Source organism: Staurois parvus, unplaced genomic scaffold (genome assembly GCF_062004578.1).
Source record: "Staurois parvus isolate SC_StPar_1 unplaced genomic scaffold, SC_StPar_1.0 ptg000501l, whole genome shotgun sequence".
NCBI classification, from domain to species: domain Eukaryota; kingdom Metazoa; phylum Chordata; class Amphibia; order Anura; family Ranidae; genus Staurois; species Staurois parvus.
Genome location: NW_028318297.1, coordinates 1,120,553 through 1,145,034, shown reverse-complemented (window position 1 = coordinate 1,145,034; position 24,482 = coordinate 1,120,553). Strand labels below are relative to the sequence as shown.

General features: G+C 42.0%; 1 long non-coding RNA gene across 1 annotated transcript in view; it reads left to right on the top strand.

Moving 5' to 3' along the window:
* The window catches only part of LOC149452035 (uncharacterized), an 89,227-nt gene extending 77,058 nt beyond the window's left edge, over positions 1-12,169 (top strand). Inside the window, exon 4 of the long non-coding RNA XR_016314948.1 lies at positions 7,547-12,169. This is a non-coding gene — a long non-coding RNA (uncharacterized LOC149452035). The remainder of the gene's footprint in view (positions 1-7,546) is intronic.
* The last annotated feature ends 12,313 nt before the right edge of the window (positions 12,170-24,482 follow it).

Below are 24,482 nucleotides of genomic sequence, written 5' to 3'. Positions count from 1 at the left end.
TCCAGGAGAGCAATGAGTGAACTGAACAGGAGCTTGCTGCTGTGCAACAGACAGGACACAAATGCAATGGACAGCTACAAACAGCAGACTTAAATGTGATAAGCAGCCACCTCCTGGGAGGAGCTGCAAGGGCTGAAAGCATAAAGGATACCACAATGCTTTGCAGACACCTAAGATGGATGCCAGCACATGGAGCAGCACAAGCCCTGAGGAAAGGTAGGACCTTGACACGGACATAGTACAGGAGATGACCAGAGACTGCGGACACAGTACAGGAGATGACCAGAGACTGCAGACAGTACAAGAGATGACCAGAGACTGCGGACACAGTACAGGAGAAGGACCAGAGACTGCGGACACAGTACAGGAGAAGGACCAGAGACTGCGGACATAGTACAGGAGATGATCAGAGACTGCGGACACAGTACAGGAGATGGACCAGAGACTGCGGACATACTACAGGAGATGGCCAGATACTGCAGACATAGTACAGGAGATGACCAGACACTGCGGACACAGTACAGGAGATGACCAGAGACTGCGGTCATAGTACAGGAGATGACCAGAGACTGCGTACACAGTACAGGAGATGACCAGAGACTGCGGACATAGTACAGGAGATGGACCAGAGACTGCGGACAGTACAGGGGATAACCAGAGACTGCGGACAGTACAGGGGATGACCAGAGACTGCGGACACAGTACAGGAGATGACCAGAGACTGAGGACAATACAGGGGATGACCAGACTCTGTGGACCTTTAGGGAGGGAGGGGGAGCGGGTACCTGAATTTGACACTTCCACTTCTGCGGAGCTCTCCTTCCTATACTGTGGGCACCCGGCTTTGACAGCCGGGTGCCCACTGCGCATGTGAAGAAGCGCTGCGCTTTGTGAATGGCCCCTTCATCTCCTGGGACCTGTCATGTGTCCCAGAAGACGCCGGACCATTCACAAAGCGCAGCGCTTCTCGTGCATGCGCAGTGGGCACCTGGCTGTCACAGATGCCGGGGCAGGAAGAAGTCGGTGCGGGAAGACTACAGCGCTGGACCAAGGAACAGGTGAGTTCCTGCCGCAGAGAACAGCTGAGCGGCCGGCCTGGTATTCTGACATGGTGGCGGAGGAAATACCGGACCGGCCGCTTTATATTTGCTCCATAAGACGCAGTGACATTTTCCCCTTTTTTGGGGGGCAAAAAAAGTGCGTCTTATGGAGCGAAAAATACGGTAAATCTGTTCTCTTAACATACAAGTTCTCCCTTCATGCTGCCAAACAAGCCTACTTTGTCACTCTTATTAATACCTTGTCATCCAGTCCTCATCGTCTCTTCTCTACTTTTAACTCTCTACTTTCTCCACCTCCACCCAGTACCTCACTCACTGCTCATGAGATTGCAAATCATTTCAAAAACAAGATTGACGCAATTCGTAGGGGCATCGCCACTGCACAGACATCCATCCCACTTAGCATACCTTATACTAAACCTCCCTCAACACTTTCCTCTTTTGACCTTGCCACTACCGAAGAGGTCACTAAGGTTTTCTCAGAAGCCCGTCTCACTACCTGCCCCCTGGATCCCCTCCCAACTACTACGGTCACTCTTTTCTTCCATCCTATGCTCCCTCACTCACATCTTCAATCTTTCCCTCTCTACTGGTGCCTTCCCCTCCCCTCTAAAGCATGCGCACATCACTCCCATACTTAAAAAGCCCTCCCTGGACCCCACCAACCTGAACGTAAGACCCATCTCCCTGCTGCCATTTACCTCTAAACTCCTAGAATGCTTAGTCTACAATCGCCTGAGCTCCCACCTCACCGACAACAACCTTCTTGACCCTCTACAGTCTGGCTTTCGCTCACTACACTCCTCTGAAACTGCCCTACTAAAACTCACTAATGATCTACTAACTGCTAAAACCAATGGCCACTACTCTGTACTCTTACTACGTGACCTCTCTGTGGCTTTTGATATGGTTGACCATCCCCTCCTCCTCAAAAAAACTCCACTCTCTTCGCCTCAGAGACTCTGCTCTCTCCTGGTTCTCCTCCTACCTATTGCAGCACTCCTTCAGTGTTACCTATAACGCTGCCTCCTCCTCTTCACTCCCTCTTTCTGTAGGGGTCCCTCAAGGTTCTGTCCTTGGACCCCTACTCTTCTCCATCTACACCTCCTCCCTTGGTCACTTGATAAACTCTCATGGCTTTAAGTACCATCTCTATGCTGATTACACACAAATCTATCTTTCTACCCCTCACCCCACCCCTTCAGTCTCCTCTCGCATCACTAATTTCTAAGTGACATATCGGCATGGATGTCACTCCACTTCCTCAAACTCAATCTTTCCAAAACTGAGCTCTTAGTATTCCCACCAGCCCGTGCCCCCTCCCCTGACTTCTCCATCAAGATCATTAACACAATCATCAGTCCCTCCCCTCATGCCAGGGTACTAGGTGTAATCCTAGTCTCCCATCTGTCCTTTCAGCCCCAAATCCAATCACTGTCCAAATCTTGTAGACTTCACCTCCACAACATCTCCAAGATAAGCCTATTCCTAACCTCGTAAACTACTAAGCAACTTATCCACTCCCTTGTTATACCTCGCCTTGACTATTGTAACTCCCTCCTCATTGGCCTACCTCACCACAGGCTATCCCCTCTTCAGTCTATCATGAATGCTGCTGCCAGAATCATCCACCTTATTAACCGTTCTGTATCTGCCATCCCTCTCTGCCAATCCCTCCACTGGCTTCCCGTTGCCCAACGGATAAAATTCAAAACACTAACAATAACGTATAAAGCCATTTATAACTCTGCCGCAAATTACATCACTGATTGTGTCTCTAAATATCACCCAAACCGTACTCTCCACTCCTCGCAAGACCTCCTACTCTCTAGTTCCCTTGTCTCCTCCTCCCATGCTCATCTCCAGGACTTCTCCAGAGCTTCCCCCATCCTCTGGAAATCTCTACCCCAATTTATCAGACTAATTACCTACTCTGCTCACTTTTAGGCGATCTCTAAAAAACCTATCTCTTCAGGGAAGCCTATCCTGCCCTCAGCTAATACTGGAATCTTCTACTCTTCCAACCAGTCCATCCCCCACAGTTACAACCTTTTGTACCACTAGCCCCTCCCTCCAAATTCCAAGGAGCAGGGCCCTCAAATCCCTCTTGTATTGAACTGTATTGTCTCCCGTTATATTGTCTAGCGCTGAGCAAACTGTTGGCGCTATATAAATCCTGTATAATAATAATAACATGGAAGAACAGAGGATTCACAACTGCTGCAGGAGAACCAATCCAAAATTGGAAATATGTTCAGGAACTCTTTGAAGCGGTCACCCTCCCAAGGGAAGTAGCCATCTTGAAGGCCAAGGCACATACTGGAGGACAGACTATGGAAGAAAAAGGAAATCAGCTGGCTGACCATATAGCCAGACAGACTGCTGAGAATTCAATAGAAAAAAGTATGACCTTAATCGCTGACTATGCCAAGGAAGAAGAAGAAGCTTGCATAAGAACTGAGAAGGAGAGAGAGCGAATAAAGAAGGCAAAATAACTGATTAGGAAGTTGCAATAATCTGCAACCGATGGTTGGTATGAGATCATGGAAAGAGATGGAGCAAAGAAAAACCAAGATGGACTGCTGTGCATAGATAATGCAATATGTGTCCCACCTCAAACAGAGAAAATGATCATGCAACTAGCCCATGGCCCAGGTCATGTAGGGGGGGGGGGGTCTGAGGTCTGCCTGTGTCAGGGACAATGAGGACTAGAAGTCCCAGCATGGATGGGACAGAAGGGTGGCAGCCAGCAAACCTGGAGGATGGGGAAGGAAGGACCAGCTCTGTGACACCACCTAAGACAGGGTTGTGTTTTCCACATCAGACTGCTGTAATTCATAATGACCTTGTTTCTTATGTAATTGCCTTACACAAGCAATTAATTGCAACGCACAAGCTTGTTTTTGATTCCATTCCAGATCAAGTAACTGGAACACATGACTTACAGCCAGATGACTGGGTCCTAGTAAAAGAACATGTAAAGGTGCCCTTGGGACCAAAGTTTGAAGGACCCTACCAAATACTCCTGAAAACTGCCACAGCTGTAAAATTAGAAGGAAAACAGACGTGGATACATGCCAGCCATTGCAAGAAAAAACAGCCAATCTCAAAAGATGAGTAAACTGTTGTTATGCCTTTGCTTGATTACAGTTGACCACTGTAATCAATAGATGGCAAATCATGTGACCCATGTATCAAGACTACTAGAATAGGATCCATAACCACTAGAATATTACTATGGCATTCTCATTATCAATGTGAAGGCACAGTAACTGACACTTGTGTATACAATGAAACCGCTTATTCAACGTGCACTGTAGGGAACCAGGCAACCTGTTATGACCCCACCTATGAACCCACCAAAACTTGGTTAACCATACGAAGCTTCGGCTCCACAGGAAAGCTGATAAACCGTACCCTGATAACTAACCCTAATGCTGCAAGCCTGATCTTTGATGTATATTAACTGAGGTTTTTTTCTGTTTAAAAAAAAAAATTTTGTTACAGAGAACTTGCTGAGTTTTGTTGTCCCCCACTGCACTTCCTATAATTAGTTTTACAAGTGACACATACAGACCCAGCTCCCCCCCCCCCCCCCCCCATCTTAAAATCTTGTGCTTCCTATCTACTTAAGCTAGAGAAATAAAAAGCAGAAGTATGAAACCGCAAAAGATATTTGCTAGCAGCTCAAAGATTACTAAGTACTAAGGAAATATATATATATTTAGTCTGTTGTGCATTTAATTCTGCTAAGATTTTTTTTTGCTAATGAATAAAAGTCTTGTTGCTCATAGGAACCACAATTGTAGGATTGCTTGCCTATTTGTTTTTTTTTTTTCAGGTGTACTAAGTGTGGAATACAAAAGATTACTACCATGACAGTTAACCTCCCTGGAGGTATTCCCGAGTGTAGCTTGGGATAAAGTTTCAGCACCACAAGCGGTAACCCCGAGCTACACTCGGGAACACCTTGCAGCGCTGCTCCGGGATCTCTTCTTCACCTACCTTGTCCTGCACTCCCGTGATGTCCCTCCTGCAATGTCCTCCGGCTGATGCCAGAATCCGTCTTCTGGGTTCCGTTCCCTGCGTCATCAGGACGTATGGGGACGGAATGGCGGGAAATTTAAAAATGTGAAATAGTGACATTCATTAAATACACTAAAATCACATAGTAAAACAATACTGTATCAAACCATTTCACATACATTTTGTCCCTAGTGCTTTGTCCTGTGCCCTGCCTGCATTTTTACTGTTCTTTCTGCCTGGAAACTGAGAAATGTCCATGGCGTCCAAAAAGCGTCCCTTTAGGTCAAAAGCGGTTTTAGACCAGCTAGAAAACAGTGATAGTAAATTAGAACTACTTGCAGAATTGAGTGATGATTCGTGTGGAAATTCGTCATCAGACACTGAAAACGATTCTGCGACTTTGCTCAGTGACGTGTGAACTTGGTGCTATATTTCAAATTTCAGTGTTTTTGGTTTAATTATATTATTGAATTAAATTTATTATTATATTGTTATTTTGTATGGTTATTAAATTATAATTTATGATTTCGTGTTTCAAATTTTAACATACCTGAGATGTTTACTAGACTCTTGTTCGGACAGATTTCAGTGAGTTATTCCTAAAAATTACAGGCCTACAATAAAAAAAATACATATTTCCATGCAAACAATTTGTACTGATTTGAGCACAGAAATAATGACATAATCAGACCTCTAGGGAGGTTAACCTCAGAAAGATTACCCCAAGGAGAGAAATAGATTGTTAACCTAGTAGATGTAATATGGCGCCAAATACAGGTGAAACTCGAAAAATTAGAATATCGTGCAAAAGTTCATTTATTTCAGTAATGCAACTTAAAAGGTGAATCTGATATATGAGATAGACTCATTACATGCAAAGCATGATAGTTCAAGCCGTGATTTGTCATAATTGTGATGATTATGGCTTACAGCTCATGAAAACCCCAAATCCACAATGTCAGAAAATTAGAATATTATGAAAAGGTGCAATATTCTAGGCTCAAAGTGTCCCACTCTAATCAGATAATTAAGCCATAACACCTGCAAAGGGTTCCTGAACCTTTAAATGGTCTCTCAGTCTGGTTCAGTAGGAATCACAATCATGGGAAAGACTGCTGACCTGACAGTTGTGCAGAAAACCATCATTGACACCCTCCATAAGGAGGGAAAGCCTCAAAAGGTAATTGCAAAAGAAGTTGGATGTTCCCAAAGTGCTGTATCAAAGCACATTAATAGAAAGTTATGTGGAAGGGAAAAGTGTGGAAGAAAAAGGTGCACAAGCAGCAGGGATGACCGCAGCCTGGAGAGGATTGTCAGGAAAAGGCCATTGAAAAGTGTTGGGGACTTTCACAAGGAGTGGACTGAGGCTGGATTCAGTGCATCAAGAGCCACCACACACAGATGGATCGTGGACATGGGCTTCAAATGTTGTATTCCTCTTGTCAAGCCGCTCCTGCAAGATGCTTGAAGTCCAGTGTGAAGTTTCCACAGTCTGTGTTGATTTGGGGAGCCATGTCATCTGCTGGTGTTGGTCCACTGTGCTTCATTAAGTCGAGGGTCAGCGCAGCCATCTACCAGGAGATTTTGGAGACCTTCATGCTTCCTTCCGCAGACAAGCTTTATGAGGATGCTGACTTCATTTTACAGCAGGACTTGGCACCTGCCCACACTGCCAAAAGCACCAAAACCTGATTCAATGACCGTGGGATTACTGTGCTTGATTGGCCAGCAAACTCGTCTGACCTGAACCCCATAGAGAATTTATGGGACATTGCCAAGAGAAAGATGAGAGACATGAGACCGAACAATGCAGAAGAGCTGAAGGCAGCTATTGAAGCATCCTGGTCTTCCATAACACCTCAGCAGTGCCACAGGCTGATAGTTTCCATGCCACACCACATTGAAGCAGTAATTGCTGCAAAAGGGGCCCAAACCAAGTACTGAGTACATATGCATGCTTATACTTTTCAGAGGTCTGATATTGTTCTATGTACAATCCTTGTTTTATTGATTGCATGCAATATTCAAATTTTCTGAGATTGTGGATTTGGGGTTTTCATGAGCTGTAAGCCATAATCCTCACAATTATGACAAATCACGGCTCAAACAATCTTGCTTTGCATGTAATGAGTCTCATATATTAGTTTCACCTTTTAAGTTGCATTACTGAAATAAATGAACTTTTGCACGATATTCTAATTTTTCGAGTTTAACCTGTAAGTGTTGTGAATGGGTAAAGCTTAGAATCCACATATGCCAAGAAGCAGTTTTATCCCACTTAGCAGTGAAGTAGCACTGTGGACTTTCTGGTGTCATATTAGGTAGGGAATATAGTGGTGACCCCCAAGGGGGGTCAAGAGGAGGAAATTGAGTAAAAATATAGGAGTCTGATAATTATTGTTCTGATAATTAATGTATATACTAAGAGTTTTTATTGCAGTTCTTTTTTTTCTTCTCAGGAAATGTGATTTTAAGTATGTCTGAAACACAAACCCAGCCGGCTGGAAAAATGTTAACTTCCACTTCCAAGTATATGAAAAGCATCTTATGGTCAAACCAGTTTGAACCAGCAACCACCTATTTATAGATATATTACAATTACATTTTTGATGCCTATGCTTCCCATGGAAATAGACAAGTAGAGGAAATATACATATGTACTGTATAAATACTGTAATGTTATCTTTTTAGTAGCAACATCTTAAAAACAGTAACTTTATTATTTGGCAAATTAACTTCGACAGTTTAAAATATACTAAAATGCTCAAATACTGATAGAACAGTGTTTTAATAATCAACTTTATTAGCATCTTAGTTTTTTACAGCGCATATTACATTATATTGTATTTTTCTAAAATTATACAAATTTTAAATGTCATAAAAGATACAACTGATATTTTTAATGTCATAAAACATACAATTAACATTGACTAAAAGTACTAAAAGAAATAAATTATACAAACCATACATTTTAAATTATCAACTCTTAAATCCACGTTAGATATATCTTTTACACTTAACAGTACACCACACAATATTATTTTGCCCATGGGACTTATTATGAGGCACATCACTGAGTAAACAAATCTAAACAGAACAATTCTATCATGTGTCAATGAGACAATAGCAGAGAAAGCAGGTAAACATACTCAACTGAAACCTACAATGATGTCAATAGGACCTGCAAAGTGGGCCATAGTAACAGATCAGTGAGTAAACAAAATAGTTTATTCAAGTACCCTAAAAAAGAATAAGGGATATGTAAATAATCCCACAAAATGTTGTAATACTCATATACACAATCATAATAAGAAAGGTGATTACTGAAAGGACCTGAACAATAGGGAGTGTTAGTTGTATTCTAGACATCTCTAGAGTGATATGTGGAGTGCCAGACAGCTCACAGGAATGTTGCAAGCCTCACCAATACATACACAACACTAAAATGCAACAAAAGCATTCAACAACTACACCAAAGTCTGTCATATTTACAAGAGGGTACAATTGTGTTTGTTTTAATGGTTTTAAAACAATGTACAATAAAGAGTGACTATTTTTTACAACAAAAACAATGTGTGAATTTTGTACAGTATATTGTGTATTGATATATTATAGAATTATTCTAGATTGGTTTACTCAGTTTAAATTTGTTTACTCAATGATGTGCATATAAAGTCCCATGGGCAAAATAATATTGTGTAGTTATTGTTGCAATAGTGATGGAGGCTCACCACTTTTGTGCATCTGATCACAACCATCCATTAATTCTTTAAACTTTTAAATATAAAGTAATATACACCCTTGGTGAATAGGTAAGGGGCCTGGGATATATTTGTCAAAAATATTAGGGGAAGATAGCACAATGGCAAACATATGCACCACATATAGATTTTATGCAGGTAACTAGAAATACTTGTGTTAATTATTAAATGCTAGGTGATGCACACCTGTGGTTTTATCATTTTAATTAGCTCTTCTTCAGACTATTAATTTATTATAGGTACTTATATAGCGCCATCAATTTACGCAGTGTTTTATATATATATATATATATATATATATATATATATTGTACATTCACATCATTCCTTAGCCTTCTTTAGACAGGATCCGATTAACCTACCAGCATGTCTTTGAAGTGTGGGAGGAAAACGGAGTACCCAGAGGAAACCCATGCAGGCACAGGGAGAACATGCAAACTCCAGGCAGGTGGTGCTGTGGTTGGGATTCAAACCAATGACCTTAGTACTGCCAGGCAGAAGTGCTAACCATTTAGCCACTGTGCTGCCCATGATTAGACAAATATATATGATCATAGAAGAAAGACATTACAGTATGTATTTTGCCAAAGTAAACCTGTTGAAATTCTGAGCAATTCCATGTGAGCATGTGTTTAATAAGAGGTTACTTTCACTGACTAATGCATGTCAAAACAATTGGTACATTGAGAGATATAAGAACCAGAAGCAGAGGAAGACTAGAAACACAACTACAGGCATTGCAGTGGTCTACTGAATTCACAGCAAGCTGATGAGTGTGGTCAATTGTAAGTTTTGGTTTTTTTTTGTAAATATAGCTAAAAAGTGGAATGTATAGGATGCATTTTAAAGGCAGAGGTATCTTGTTAACCAAGTTAAATTACTCCTACTCTGCGAAAAATATGTTGACTAACTAAAATGCTAACTCCCCACTGCATTGTGAAGAAAAAAATTGACAGGAAAACTGCTTTAATTGTGGAAGGAGGCAAGAATACTATATTATGGAGTAGGGGAAGAGAAGATGCAGTGAGACAAGATGCAGCAGATTAGATTGTACAAAACAAAGAGGCAGAAACAGTGAGGAAGAGTGGAGAAGGGGAGCATCAAGACCAGATAGTAAAGGATAAGGAGAGAAGACCAGATTGTGGAGAAGGAAGTAAGAGGAAACAAAGAAGAGTGGGGAAGAGCTACATTTAGGACCAGTTAGTAAAGGGTAAGGAAAGGTGACTTCAAGAGCAGATTGTGTAAGAATGAGGCAAAAGAGCAACGGGGTAGATTTTTCTAAAACTATAGAGTGCAAAATCCAGTGCAGCTGTTCCTGGTAGCCAATTAGTTCCTGACTTCAGCTTGTTCAATTAAGCTTTGATTAAAAAAACAAAAACAAAAATGGGAAGATGATTGGTTTCTAATCAGAGTTGCACCAGATTTTGCACTCTCCAGTTTTAGTAAATCAACCCCAATGAGACTGGATTGTGGAGAGGGAGGCATCAAGACTAAACTGTGAGGAGGAGGAGACAACAAATAGCACACCTAGATTATAGAGCAAGAAGAAAGAAACTCATTGGGGGAGATTTGCTAGTTACATAGTTAGTCTGGCTGAAAAAAAGACAAACGTCTATCCAGTTCAACCACTTAACAAAAAAAAAAGTCATACTCCTATACACTCCGTTGATCCAGAGGAAGGCAAAAAAACCCAACAAAGCATGATCCAATTTACTCCTGCAGGGGAAAAAAATCCTTCCTGATCCCCCAGGAGGCAATCGGATATTCCCTGGATCAACTTTACTTATAAATGTTCGTAACCAGTTATATTCTGTGTATCCAAGAGAGAATCCAAGCCTTTTTTAAAGCAATCCACTGAGCTGGCCAGAACCAACTCTTGAGGGAGTCTATTCCACATTTTCACAGCTCTTACTTCACTATATGAACCACTGATGTATTTATACATGCTAATCATATCCCCTATTAATCTCCTCTTCTCAAGAGAGAACAAATTCAGTTCCTCTAATCTTTCCTCATAGCTGAGCTCCTCCTTGCCTCTCACCAGTTTGGTTGCCCTTCTCTGTACTCTCTCCAGTTCCCCAATGTTCTTTTTACTAAAGCTGGTTCACTCAGAATCTTGTGCACCAGTGTGTGGTAGCCAATCAGCTTCTAACCTCTTGTTCAATTAAGCTTTAGCAGTATAACCTGTAAGCTGATTGGTTTCCCTGCAGAAGTGCACAAGAATCTGAGTGCACCAGCTTTAGTACATAAATAAACCCCATTGAGACCAGATTATGGAGAAGAGGTAGAAAAGATTGTGGAAGAGAGGCGGTGGAGTGTCTAGATTGGATTGTAGAGGGGAGAAAGGAAGAAAGAGAGAGAGAGAGAGAAAGAGAGAAAGAAAAAGACCACATAATGGAGGAGAATAAAAATATATGCTGGTACATATAGTTCCACAAAAGAAACTCAATTTATGCTGAGCTCTTTAAAAGTGGGACTCGGATAGTGACAGCTGCTAACGGTTATGGTAACCAACTTCCTTCACATACTTGCAATCATAGTGGTGGACAGAGGGAGGTCTTCCATTACTGGAGCCCTCATCAGTAAATCATGGAACATTTCAGAGCCTTTTAATGAAGTCAGGGATGTATGGCTTTCTTCTGACAGATGCTGTGATGCAAGTGTGTGGAGAGTGGGCTAAAGGGTAGAGATCAGCAACTGTTACTAACCACTCTGAAATAGGTCTACATGGAGCAGATTTTTCTCAATCTGGGTCACTTGCAACCAGGGGCGGACTGACCATTTGGAAACCCGGGCACTGCCCGAGGGCTCGGGGTCGGTAGGGGGCCCCATGAGATGCCCCTGGTACCTTTTTCATAGGCTTTTTTGAGTTTGGGAAAGGACACAGGGGCCCCATTATCCCCTATTGCCCGGGGGCCCCATGAGTTGTCAGTCCGCCCCTGCTTGAAACTATCCAAATATTTTACAGAGATATTGAACTAGGGAGTAGATGCCTCCCTTTCTCTCTTCTCAGTTTGCCCCTGATGAAAAGCTGTGTAGAAAATTCACCTGTATTGTAAAAGTCAATCCTAGTGTTTCTCTCTTACTGTTAAATTCTCTCTATTTATCCATTGATATGATAGATGGCTACATTTATCAATAGGTTAGGTTAGGAGGCAGAAAACAGCAAACCCAAATCTATCTTTAAAAAAAGATATTTGAAAGCATTTTCATGTTCCCTTTATTGATCTCCCTTTATGATCTACTGTTTGCTTTGACATACTGCATTCCCTGGAAAGTAACATCTGTTCACGTATTTTTGTTATTAAAGGCTTTGTTTTAATTGCCCAGGTTTGTTTGTAGATTTACTTACGTAGTTAATGATGTTGTAGTCAAATTCAATTCTGTTCCAACATTGACTCCTTATGGAGTATCAGGTTAGTCTTTGGGACGTTCTTGAGCTCCTGAAACAGCTTTCCCATGTTCTATATATTCCACAGCTCCATAAAGCAAAATCCCCACCACTACTACACACATCAATATATAGAGTTTGATGTAAACACATAAAAATGAGCTATATCCAAAAGCAATTGCAAATCCAAGAGATTCCCAAAGTGAAAAATTGGCAAAGGCGGCTTCTTTATTCTTTTCAAACAATACACCATATAACGCTGCAATAACAAAAAAAAACAGAGACTTTAAATAACCCAAAATTCCTGTGATTTGCTCACAATTCACAGCATATAAATCCAACTGAAGTAATAGTCTGTTACAAATTCTTAAAGCAGACTTTGCACTCCAAACTGTCCTCACTTCTAGCCTCCGCATGCAAAATCATTAGGTATAAACTGAATTTTGTTTTCTTTATTACCAATCACTGGAGGCAAGTCACTTCACTGGTTATATGTGAGGGTTTTCTTCTGCTTGATCCCTACCTGCTACATTTGCCACCTGACTCAGCTTACTCACTTCCCGGTGGGGCAATACTAAGGACCGAAACTTGGCACTAGCATGCAGCAAAACCCATCTACACAATCAGCAGCTCGGGTGAAGACCAGTTAGTGCTTAGACCTTGTGCCTCAGGTGAGCCTGCATGCTTGTGTATTTATAGTCTGAACATGTTGGGCGCTATAGCAAGTGCTGAGACTCATTTCCAGCAGCAAATTGCAAAGCTACAAGAGTTTGGTGTTACCTACCAAGAAAAAATTTCTAAATTAGAAAAAGTGTGGTCAAAGGGTAACAGGAGGTTGCTCTGCGAGATTTTCATTCCAGAGATTATGCTATTGCACATTTTACTCTTACACTCAAGTCCAAAAACCGTTGCCATTACAGTGACTTTCGTAACCAATAGTGCATATATTTACAAATGCAACCTACTGCATTTACTTCTGAGAAAAAGATTATATTTTTGTTATCAACCTCCTGACTGAGAAAGCCCTAGGTTTGGGCCTCCCCTTATGTTGAAAAAGACAGAGATTGAGACTTTTGTGACTGCCATGAATCAAGATTTTGATTATCCCAACCACTGTGCTACTGCTGAAGCAAAGTTGCATAGTCTGTGGCAGGGTAGATGCTGTGTACACTGCTGAATTCTGACTTTGGATCCCAGATACCACTTGAAACCCAGCAGAGCAAAAAAGTCAGTTCTGTCAAAGGCTCTCTGAACAGGTAAAAGATAAGCTCGCCAGAGTAGAGACTCCGAACGATCTTGAGGCTTTCATCCAATTATGTATTCGTTTGGTCAGAGACTTACAGAAAGATGGAAGGGGAGACTGAGAATGTTGGGAATTATTGGTGGCATGCATTTCTTTGCTAGTCAGTTTGTTCAGAAGGATCCAAATGTTTCTCTGGATCTTAACACTCCTGAACCTATGCAAGCTGATGCTATTAAAAGATCCATTTTTACTCAGGAGGAAAAGAGAAGGCATTCTGAAAGCTTATGTTTATACAGGTGAAACTCAAAAAATTAGAATATCGTGCAAAAGTTCATTTATTTCAGTAATGCAACTTAAATGGTGAAACTAATATAAGAGATAGACTCATTACATGCAAAGCAAGAAAGTTCAAGCTGTGATTTGTCATAATTGTGATGATTATGGCTTACAGCTCATGAAAACCCCAAATCCACAATCTCAGAAAATTAGAATATTACATGCAATCAATAAAACAAGGATTGTACATAGAACATTATCGGACCTCTGAAAAGTATAAGCATGCATGTGTACGCAGTATTTGGTTTGGGCCCCTTTTGCAGCAATTACTGCCTCAATGCGGCGTGGCATGGAAGCTATCAGCCTGTGGCACTGCTGAGGTGTTATGGAAGACCAGGATGCTTCAATAGCGGCCTTCAGCTCTTCTGCATTGTTCAGTCTCATGTCTCTCATCTTTCTCTTGGCAATGCCCCATAGATTATCTATGGGGTTCAGGTCTGGCGACTTTGCTGGCCAATCAAGCACAGTAATCCCACGGTCATTGAACCAGGTTTTGGTGCTTTTGGCAGTGTGGGCAGGTGCCAAGTCCTGCTGGAAAATGAAGTCAGCATCCCCAAAGGCTCGTCTGTGGAAGGAAGCATGAAGTGCTCCAAAATCTCCTGGAAGATGGCTGCGTTGACTCTGGACTTAATGAAGCACAGTGGACCAACACCAGCAGATGACATGGCTCCCCAAATCAACACAGACTGTGGAAACTTCACACTGGACTTCAAGCATCTTGCAGTGTGTGCCTCTCCATTATTCCTTCATACTCTGGGTCCTTGGTTTCCAAATGAGATGCAAAAGTTGCTCTCATCAGAAAAGAGGACTTTGGACCACTGAGCAACAGACCAGGTCTGTTTTTCTTTAGCCCAGGTAAGACGCTTCTGACGTTGTTTGTTGTTTAGGAGCGGATTGACAAGAGGAATACGACATTTGAAGCCCATGTCCGTCTGTGTGTGGTGGCTCTTGATGCACTGAATCCAGCCTCAGTCCACTCCTTGTGAAAGTCCCCAACAATTTTGAATGGCCTTTTCCTGACAATCCTCTTCAGGCTGCGGTCATCCCTGCTGCTTGTGCACCTTTTTCTTCCACACTTTTCCCTTCCACATAACTTTCTATTAATGTGCTTTGATACAGCACTTTGAGAACATCCAACTTCTTTTGCAATTACCTTTTGAGGCTTTCCCTCCTTATGGAGGGTGTCAATGATGGTTTTCTGCACAACTGTCAGGTCAGCAGTCTTTCCCATGATTGTGATTCCTACTGAACCAGACTGAGAGACCATTTAAAGGCTCAGGAACCCTTTGCAGGTGTTATGGCTTAATTATCTGATTAGAGTAGGACACTTTGAGCCTAGAATATTGCACCTCTTCACAATATTCTAATTTTCTGAGATTGTGAATTTGGGGTTTTCATGAGCTCTAAGCCATAATCATCACAATTATGACAAATCACGGCTTGAACTATCATGCTTTGCATGTAATGAGTCTATTTCATATATTAGTTTCACCTTTTAAGTTGCATTACTGAAATGAATGAACTTTTGCACGACATTCTAATTTTTTGAGTTTCACCTGTATTGTCAGGACTCTGGACATTACACAGGTAATTTCCCAACAAAATTAAAAGAACAATTGCTGCAACTGATGCCTGAACAAATAAATTAAATTACCCAGTCTGTCTTCCCATTGATTTATGAAGCGATTAAAAAGGTAATTCTCTACTACAGTATCTAATTTTTTTCATCTCTAATAAACTGGTATACACTGTTCGAAAATTGGCAGGTTCAGCAGGAACTGACTGACTTTCGATTGGTGTGTACAGAAGTCTGTCCTACAGAAGCCGGTCTAAGAACTGGCTTTTGTCAAAGGGACTTCCCTAGCTGCAAGCATGATCAGTGTTTTTTGGCTGGGGGGAGTTTGGACCCCTATCAGAGTACAATAGCACAGCTGGTAAGATCACTGCACCAACATCACTTTTGTTAGTACGGTGATCTGTCAGTTTTTTGCTTCTGCTGGGTAGAACGAAAAAGCTTGCAGTGTGCACTGGACTTTACACTGAGGGCAGTAATATTCCTTGCTCTGTTGGACTCTAGGGATGGGGTGGGGTACTGTATGGACATACAATTTACCCAAAGCAATATTATTTAAATGAGAAATTAACCAGCCCCTATTCATATGGAAAAGGTTGATGGTTCATCACTTTTATCTTCAGAATCTGTTACCCATGAAAAGGTTCCCCTTGAACTTGACATTGAATGAACTTGAGCTGAAAATTTGATGCAGACCATCGTAAGACTATCAACCTTCCTGTCATCCTGGGCATTCCTTGGTTTTTGGCCCATAATCCCTTCATTAACTGGAGAACACAGACTATAAATTTTATGTCCCCCTGTCCCTTTTGTAAGGAACATTGGAGAGAACCTTGTCACATAAGTTTTCCACTGATCAAAGAATCACAAGTTGATGTGGTAACTACCCAGTCATATGACAACCTGCTTCCTTGAGTACCATGAGTTCCAGGACATCTGTGGACATGCTCAAGAAGCAGGGCCGGATCTAGCCAGTCTGATGTGGGGGTGCAGTAAAAAATGTCAGGGGGGCAGAAGAAGTGAGGTCAGCAGGGCAGTGTATAGGAGGCAGTAGGGCAGCATACAAGGGCTCAGCAGGGTGGAGGATAGTTTCAGCAGTTTGTAGGGCAGTGTACAGTGGGTCTCAGGGCACTGTACAGGGGTTAGCAGGGCAGAGAAAAGGGAGTCAGCAAGTTAGTGAGCAGTGGGTCAGCAGGGCAGTGTACAGAGTGTCAGCAGGGCAGAATTTGAGAGGTCAGCAGTTGAACGTACAAGAATCAGTAGGGCATAGGATAGGGGTCAGAAGGGCAGGGGAAAGGGGTCAGCAGAGCAAAGGATAGGGGTCAGCTGAGTGAAGGAGTGAAGGAGTTATCAGGGCAGTGTACAGGGGTCAGCAGGGTGGAGGACAGGGATCACATGGGCAGAGAACAGGGATCAGCAAGGCAGAGGATAAGGATCTGCAGTGCATTGTACAGGGGTCAACAGGACAGAGGACATTGTTCAGCAGCGTAGAGGACAGGGGTCAGTATGGCAAAGAAGAGGGGTCACAAGGACAGTGTAAAGGGAGTCAGCAGTGTAAAGGACAGGGGTCAGCAGTGCAGAGGGCAGGGGTCAGCAGGATGGAGGAGAGGGGTCAGCAGGATTAAGGGCAGGGGTCAGCAGGATGGAGGAAAGGGGTCAGCAGGATTAAGGGCAGGGGTCAAAACTGCAGAGTGCACTTCATGGAATGCATGAAGGTAAAAAACTTTGCGCCTTTATAACCACTTTAAAGAAGGGCTTTATTAGACACTCATCAACTCCTACAGGGGCAGCCCTGTTCCTTGTTGAAAAAAGGACATACTTGCATAAATTACAGGGATTTTAATAAAATCACTATTAAAATTGTTATAATAAACCTTACCTGTAGGTACAAGGAATATCTCCTATGCACCATTTAGGAGATATTCAGTGTCCCTGCAGCTGGTGACGTCACTGGCACATATGCTCTGAAGGAACACTGTTCCTTTTGAGCTCTGTGCTGTAGTCAAGACTCCTGTGCGCATGGGTGGGAGTGACATCATTGTGGCTCAGCCATTCAAGTGGCCAGAGCCCACAAACCCAGAAGGAAGACTGGGTGAAGATAGATCTAAGGTAAGTCTTTCATAATGTGCTAGTATGTGATGCATACTAGCACATTATGACATTACCTTGCAGGGAGAAGATTTTTTTTTTTTAGGGCGAGTTTACTAACACTTTAATCTCTGTTGGAAAGACTCCATTCTGCCAAACTTTTTACCAGACTAGAACTACAGGGGGCATATTGCCTTGTCTGCATTCGTCAAGGAGATGAATGGCAGACTGAATTTAGAACTAGATATGGACATTTCAAGTCTTTGGTCATGCCATACCTTTTTTTCACCGCAACTTTTCAACATGTCTTCAACGATGCCCTGTGGGATTTGTTGGACCAGTTTGTTATTGCATACGTGGACGATAGCCTTATTTTTTCTGATAATCTAGAGGAGCATCACAAGCATGTTTCCAAAGTCTTCAAAAGATTGAGGGTGAATAAACTTTACATTAAAATGTAGAAATGCAAATTTGAACAAACCCAGATACAGTTCTTGGGTTAAGTAATTTTCCCTGAAGAAGTGAGCATGGATCCTTATAATATCAAAGCAGTGGTGAATTGGCTTGCCCCAAAAACTGTTTAGGAAATACAATTTGCCATCTTCTACAAAAACTTAATAGGAAACTTTTGGGCCACCTGAGGCACAGACTGATTTTAGTAAGCTAAAGATTCTTTATTTCTGCACCAATTTTGGTACATTCAGATCATGAACTGCCTTTTATCATGGAAGTGAATGATTCAGATTCTGCCATGGATGCTTTCCTTTCTCAGCAAAATTTAGCTTTATCCCTGTGCTTATTTCTCGTTTAATGTCTTCAGCCAAAAGGAATTGACATTGGAAATAAAGAGTTGCTGACAATTAAAGAAGCCTTTTCTGAATGAAGGCATCTGCTAGAAGAGGCTAATCATTCTGTAACTGTCAAATAAATTCAACTGCGCAAATTCCCCACTTTCACAATGTACAAAGGTGAAACACTTTAAGAGGACATCCTCTCTTAATAAAGTTAAATAGCAATTAAATATGCTATGTGTGAAAGAAAAATTCTCTTTAAACATAATAATCATGTAGACAACTATAAATATACAATAAAATGTGCAAAGTGATACATATAAGTGATATCATATACGTTCCATGTGAGGAACAATAAAGTATTCAAAGTCCATGTGAGTGACAACTTCCATAAACAATTTATGAAAAAAGACATCCGTTTCTTGAATACAATATCAATAATGTTCATCTTCTTTTCATCCAACAAATCACCAACGTGAACGGACCACCACCATGCGTGTAGATAATAAGACCCCTATTATAGGGGGTCTTATTAGGCTCTATATAGATGTAGCTCCATCCAGACCTCTATATCATAACCAGGACCCAGATTTCACTTAGGTCAGTAAGCCATTCCCATAGCGTTATCAGGACAATGTCATGTAAAATAAAACATGCCTCTCATGCAGTAAAACTAATGTGACTTTATTAAGCAAATAAAATCCTACTTACAAAAATAAAAAGGAATATCAGCATTCATATACAGCTTCCAAGATGGCGGACAGCCCAATGACATCAGAGGGAGGCTCTTACCGACACGTTTCGTCATGAATAGACGTCTTCCGGGGCTGGGGAACCACCCTCAGTCATCACGCATAAAGAAAAAACAAGCCTTGATTTGGAATAGGACCAACTTCAATCATATACAGGAACCAGAAAAGGCATTATGTCCGGGACCAATCCTCGATTTGGAATATAATCTATTTTAGCCATATACAAGGAACTGAAGGAGGTAATTACATCTGGAACCGCGGACAGTAATAATAATAGTGAGCTGGGGTCAACCAAGCCTCACTCTCATATCTATATTATGAAGTCCGCAGTCCAACTCGAATATAACAAAAATTCATAACACAGCGTATAAGCAAATCACTAAAAAGGGAATTCGAGTGTAAAATAAACCTACTTGGCTGATGACACATTGAAGTGGGTAAATATATTCCAAATAGAAGGTAAAGAATTAAGAGTGTAAATTTCACTTACTACGATGCCATCTAGTCCGGTTAGACACATTTCAAGGAAAAATGCTGGATAGGGTTGCTAGGTGGCGCACAAGCAAGGGCTTTGTCCCGTTAACGTTTTTATGTACCAATATAATTATATATCTTCATTCTGTTTAACCATGTAACTATTCTACATTCCAGCTCAAACTCTGTCTGCTACAGTGGCTTAGTGGTTAGTACTCAGGTCATGGGTTCTAATTCCAGTCATGGCCACACCTGTCTGGAGTTTGCATGCTTTCTCTGCACGGGTGTGTTTCTGCCAACACTCCAAAGACATACGGTTAGGTTAATTGGGCCTAGTATATGTCTGAGTTTCTGGCCTTAGATTGTAAGCTCCTTGACATAGACTATTGTGAATGAACAAAATATGGAGGTCAATTTCCAGGGTTCTGTCAGTGCTAGGAATCAATCAATTAAGATTTTGGCTACTGACTAGAAAGTGGAAAGGGAATGAATCTTACCTGGGTCCTGTTCTTCTGACAAGTTTGAAACTTTCAATTTTCCTGCTGTTTATATTTGATTGCAACTTTGTTTCTCTTCTCTTATACCTCTCTCCTTATACAACTTGACCCCCCACCCCCCTGTCATCACCTGTTCCATCTGCAAATCTATGTATCACCGCCCCACTCTTTTTATTTAACTATTTACTGATCAAGTTAATGTGTCTCATTTCCTATCACGTACAGCTCAGATCTAGCATTATTATAAGATTCCTAATTGTATATCCCCACTAGTCTGATTGAATTCACAATTCCTGGTCAGTCCCGTTCCCTTACCTATAATAACCTTTAGGGCCAGTTTACACTACATGTGTTTCAGTTGCTTTTTTCTGCATCCAAAATGGACAGAAAGATTATATGGTTGTCAATGTCATAGTTCACATCAGCGCTTGCAGTTCCAGTGCGTTGCAGGTGCTGCCAAAAAAGTCGAACAGGCTGCATTGTTTATGCATAGAACTGTACTGGAATGCGGTAAAACGCCCTGGAACGCACTAAAATGCACATGTCCCTAATTAAATTGAAGAAAAAGAGAAGGAAAAAATTAACTGGAATGCATAAAAAAATGCACTGGAACACGTTAAAAACGCATCGAAAATACACTGGAACACGCTAAACGTGCATCAAAAAAGTGCATGCAAAAACGCATCTGGAACACAGCTAGACTGTTTCTATAGTATGAACTGGCCCTTAGGACTTGTTCACACCATTTGTAGTGCAGAAACGCATGCAAGAGCATGCATTTTCCTGCACAGCAAAGAAATGCAATTCCCTTTGCAGATGTGCGCAGGTACCATGATGCAAACTTAATTGCACCTCCACACATCTAGTAAACACAGATGCATTCACAGCCACCAAACCGCATGGCACATTACTGTGTGGTTAGGTGCAACACACTTTTAAAATAATATGCCTGCAGTGTTTTTGCATGTTCCCACATGTTAGGCAGCCCACTGAAATGAATGAGCTGAGGAAAAAAAAAAGTAAAAAATTCCACATTCACACTGGTCCTGTCAGGAATGGACTTGCCAATAGTGGTGGGACTCACCTGCCTTGTGGGCTGCAGTACCAGGGATGGCCAGCGGGTGCTCTCAGCAATCAGAGACTCACCCCTGCAGTCAGCCAAAACACCTGTATTTAAGGAATGGCCAGACTCACAGTCAGGGCCTTGGTGTGTGTTTTTCCATGGGCCCCTGTATCTTGTAACCTGCATTCCTGTTCCTGTTTCTGCCTGACTTGTTGCTGACCCTGCCTGATCCTGACCTCTGCTGACTTCTCCTGTTTGATCCCTGGCTTGTGACCCTGACTACTCTCAGCCTGCTCCTCCTGTACCTACCTGCCCGATAGTTATCGACCCGGCATGCCTGACTACGTTGTGCTCTATATGTGTATGTACCTGTGTATCTATATCAGTTTAGGTTTGGGTTTGTTTCACCTTGTTGTATGTATTTGTGTTAGCTTGGGGTTTGGTGCACTGCGTTTATATTTGTATTGTTAGTCTTAATAAATTGTCTTATTTATACCATATCTGAAGCCTGCGACCCTGTGTCAGTTCACACCCCTCTGGTCATACCCGGAGCCCTGACAGGTCCTCTGGCCTGTACAGCATGAATGAGTGGGTTGTTCATGTGGCTGGAGCCACCTGTTACACTATGGGGACACAGCAGCTGTATGAACACAGGTTTTAATCTGACAGGTGTGCAGGTGTGGGGAAGTGGCCCTGAATGCTCACTGTCCGTGTTCAGGGCTGTACACCTGCACCCATATGCTTGTCAAATTAGGACCTGCAGCATTTCCATAGTGTAACATAGGTTGCCTGCAAACGGCAACAGCCACAAAAACAAACCACTGATTCACACTCTACAAACCACAGCCCCTTATGAATGAGCCCCAAGACCTCAATTACATACAGATTTAGTTATTAACCACTTGTCTACCGGGCACTTATACCCCCTTTCTTAGCAGGCCACTTTTCAGCTTTCAGAGCTGTCGTACTTTGAATGACAATTGCGCGGTCTTGCAACCTTATACCCATATAACATGTTTATCATTTTTTTTCTCACAAATAGAGCTTTCTTTTGGTGGTATTTACTTGCCGCTGGGTGTATTACTTTTTGCGCTATAAACATAGTTTGGATTTGGAGCATGCCAAACAAGGCCCCACCCCCAATGAAGGCCGCACCCACCGTCATTCATTTGGTCAGAGAAAGTGATTGCACCTGATTATCCAGCACCAATCCTCTTCCCACCTGCATTAATACTTGGTATACAGGCCCCACAAATCAGAAAGAAAGCAACAATGAAGTGTACCTGTGCAGCATACAACAGAAAATTGAACATATGTAAAGAGGAACCCTATGGCAACATTTATTGGCACTGTGGGCACAATTAACTCCAGATTATCGCATGTGTTCAGGCAGTCACATGACCACATCTTGCATGCAATACTGAAAATGTCAATTCACTTTTGCTAGTAAAAAAATAAATTGGAAAAACACGAAATCAAACATAAAAAGACCTTACACCCCGGCACATCAAAGCTGATTTGGAAATCGTGTGACTTACAGTGAAGATGCCGATTTCCATATGATTTGCAAGACATCTGACACAGATGTCTATGCAAATCGCTACAAAAGTAGAACACGTACTACTTTTGAAATCGGTGTAGGAAACGCACCCATGTGACTGCTCTAATAGCGGACAATAGGGTGCAACTTGGCAACTTGGCATACAATTTGCAAGTCGCATGTCATGCAAATTGCATGCCAGGTCGCAATCCATGTGACTGCTCTTAGAGCGTTCATAATGGTGTGGTTCAAACTTGGTCGGAGCCACAACGATTTATAAAGTAGTGAATACACTACTTTTGGTGCGAGTTGCAGAGAGATCTGTGTCAGATGTGTTGCAAATCACACTTGAAATCGGCATTTCCCCCGACTTTGAAATCATGGGACTTACAGTGAAGATGCCGATTTCCATATGATTTGCAAGACATCTGACACAGATGTCTATGCAAATCGCTACAAAAGTAGAACATGTACTACTTTTGAAATCGGTGTAGGAAACGCACCCATGTGACTGCTCTAATAGCGGACAATAGGGTGCAACTTGGCATACAATTTGCAAGTCGCATGTCATGCAAATTGCATGCCAGGTCGCAATCCATGTGACTGCTCTTAGAGCGTTCATAATGGTGTGGTTCAAACTTGGTCGGAGCCACAACGATTTATAAAGTAGTGAATACACTACTTTTGGTGCGAGTTGCAGAGAGATCTGTGTCAGATGTGTTGCAAATCACACTTGAAATCGGCATTTCCCCCGACTTTGAAATCATGGGACTTCACTGTAAGTCACATGCTTTAAAAGTTGGGCTTGATGTGACCGTGGTGTAAGTCGCACGATTTCAAAATCCACTTTGATGTGACCTGGGTGGTGCGAGTTGCATGCCAGGCGACTTGCAAATCGTAGGCCAAGTTGCAACCTATTGTCCGCTATAGGCTCCGTTCACATCAAATCCAATGTTGAAATCGCGCGACTTCACTGTAAGTCGCACAACTTCAAAATCTGCTTTGATGTGACCAGGGTGGTCCCCAATCACATCAAGTGCGATTTGGCATGCGATTTACATGCCAGGCGACTTGCAAATTGTAGGCCAAGTCACAACCTTTTGTCCGCTAGAGGCTCCGTTCACACCCAATCTGATTTTGAAATCGTGTGACTTCACTAAGTTGCCTGATTTCCAAATCGGATTAGATGTGACTGTGGTGTTAACCCCCGGTCACATCGGGTGCAATTTGGCATGTGATTTGCAAGTCGCAGGGCATGCAAATCGCATGCCAAGTCTCATCTAGGGTGAACGATTTCAGGTGCAATTTGGGAATTGAAATCGTACTTGATATTGGATCTAATGAATGTGAATGTGAGTGTCTTAACATACACAATTTGCTGCAGCACAATTTCAAAAGCAGTTCTTGTCTACCTTTTTCTGCATTTTGTAGCGATTTCACATATAAACTACAATAGAAATCGCAATGCAAAACACAATTGAAAACGCAATAACTAGTTGGGAAATCTATAGAAAACACAGCGAAATTGCCAACAAAAAGTGAAATTTTAAATCACATCCAGTGTGAACCAAGCAGGTGTTATCTGCATGCTTGGACAAGGGTCTGTTATGGATTTGGGGTGGGGGGACGACGACTCCATGCCATTATTTTATTAAATTTTGGCATGGGGATTCCCCTCCAAATCCTTTTCTCTCTCCCTCCCTCTCAGCTCTTGGCTTGACAAACCCTTCCCAAAAGGGGGCAGAGTGCAAACCAGCAACATCAAATCAATCATTAGTCCAGGCCCTTATCTCACCCCATTGTTTGACATTCACATAAGGTACAGCTTTGAAGGTGTTTGAACACAGACAAGGCCTCATTCTAATTCACATTCTAGGGGTCATTTA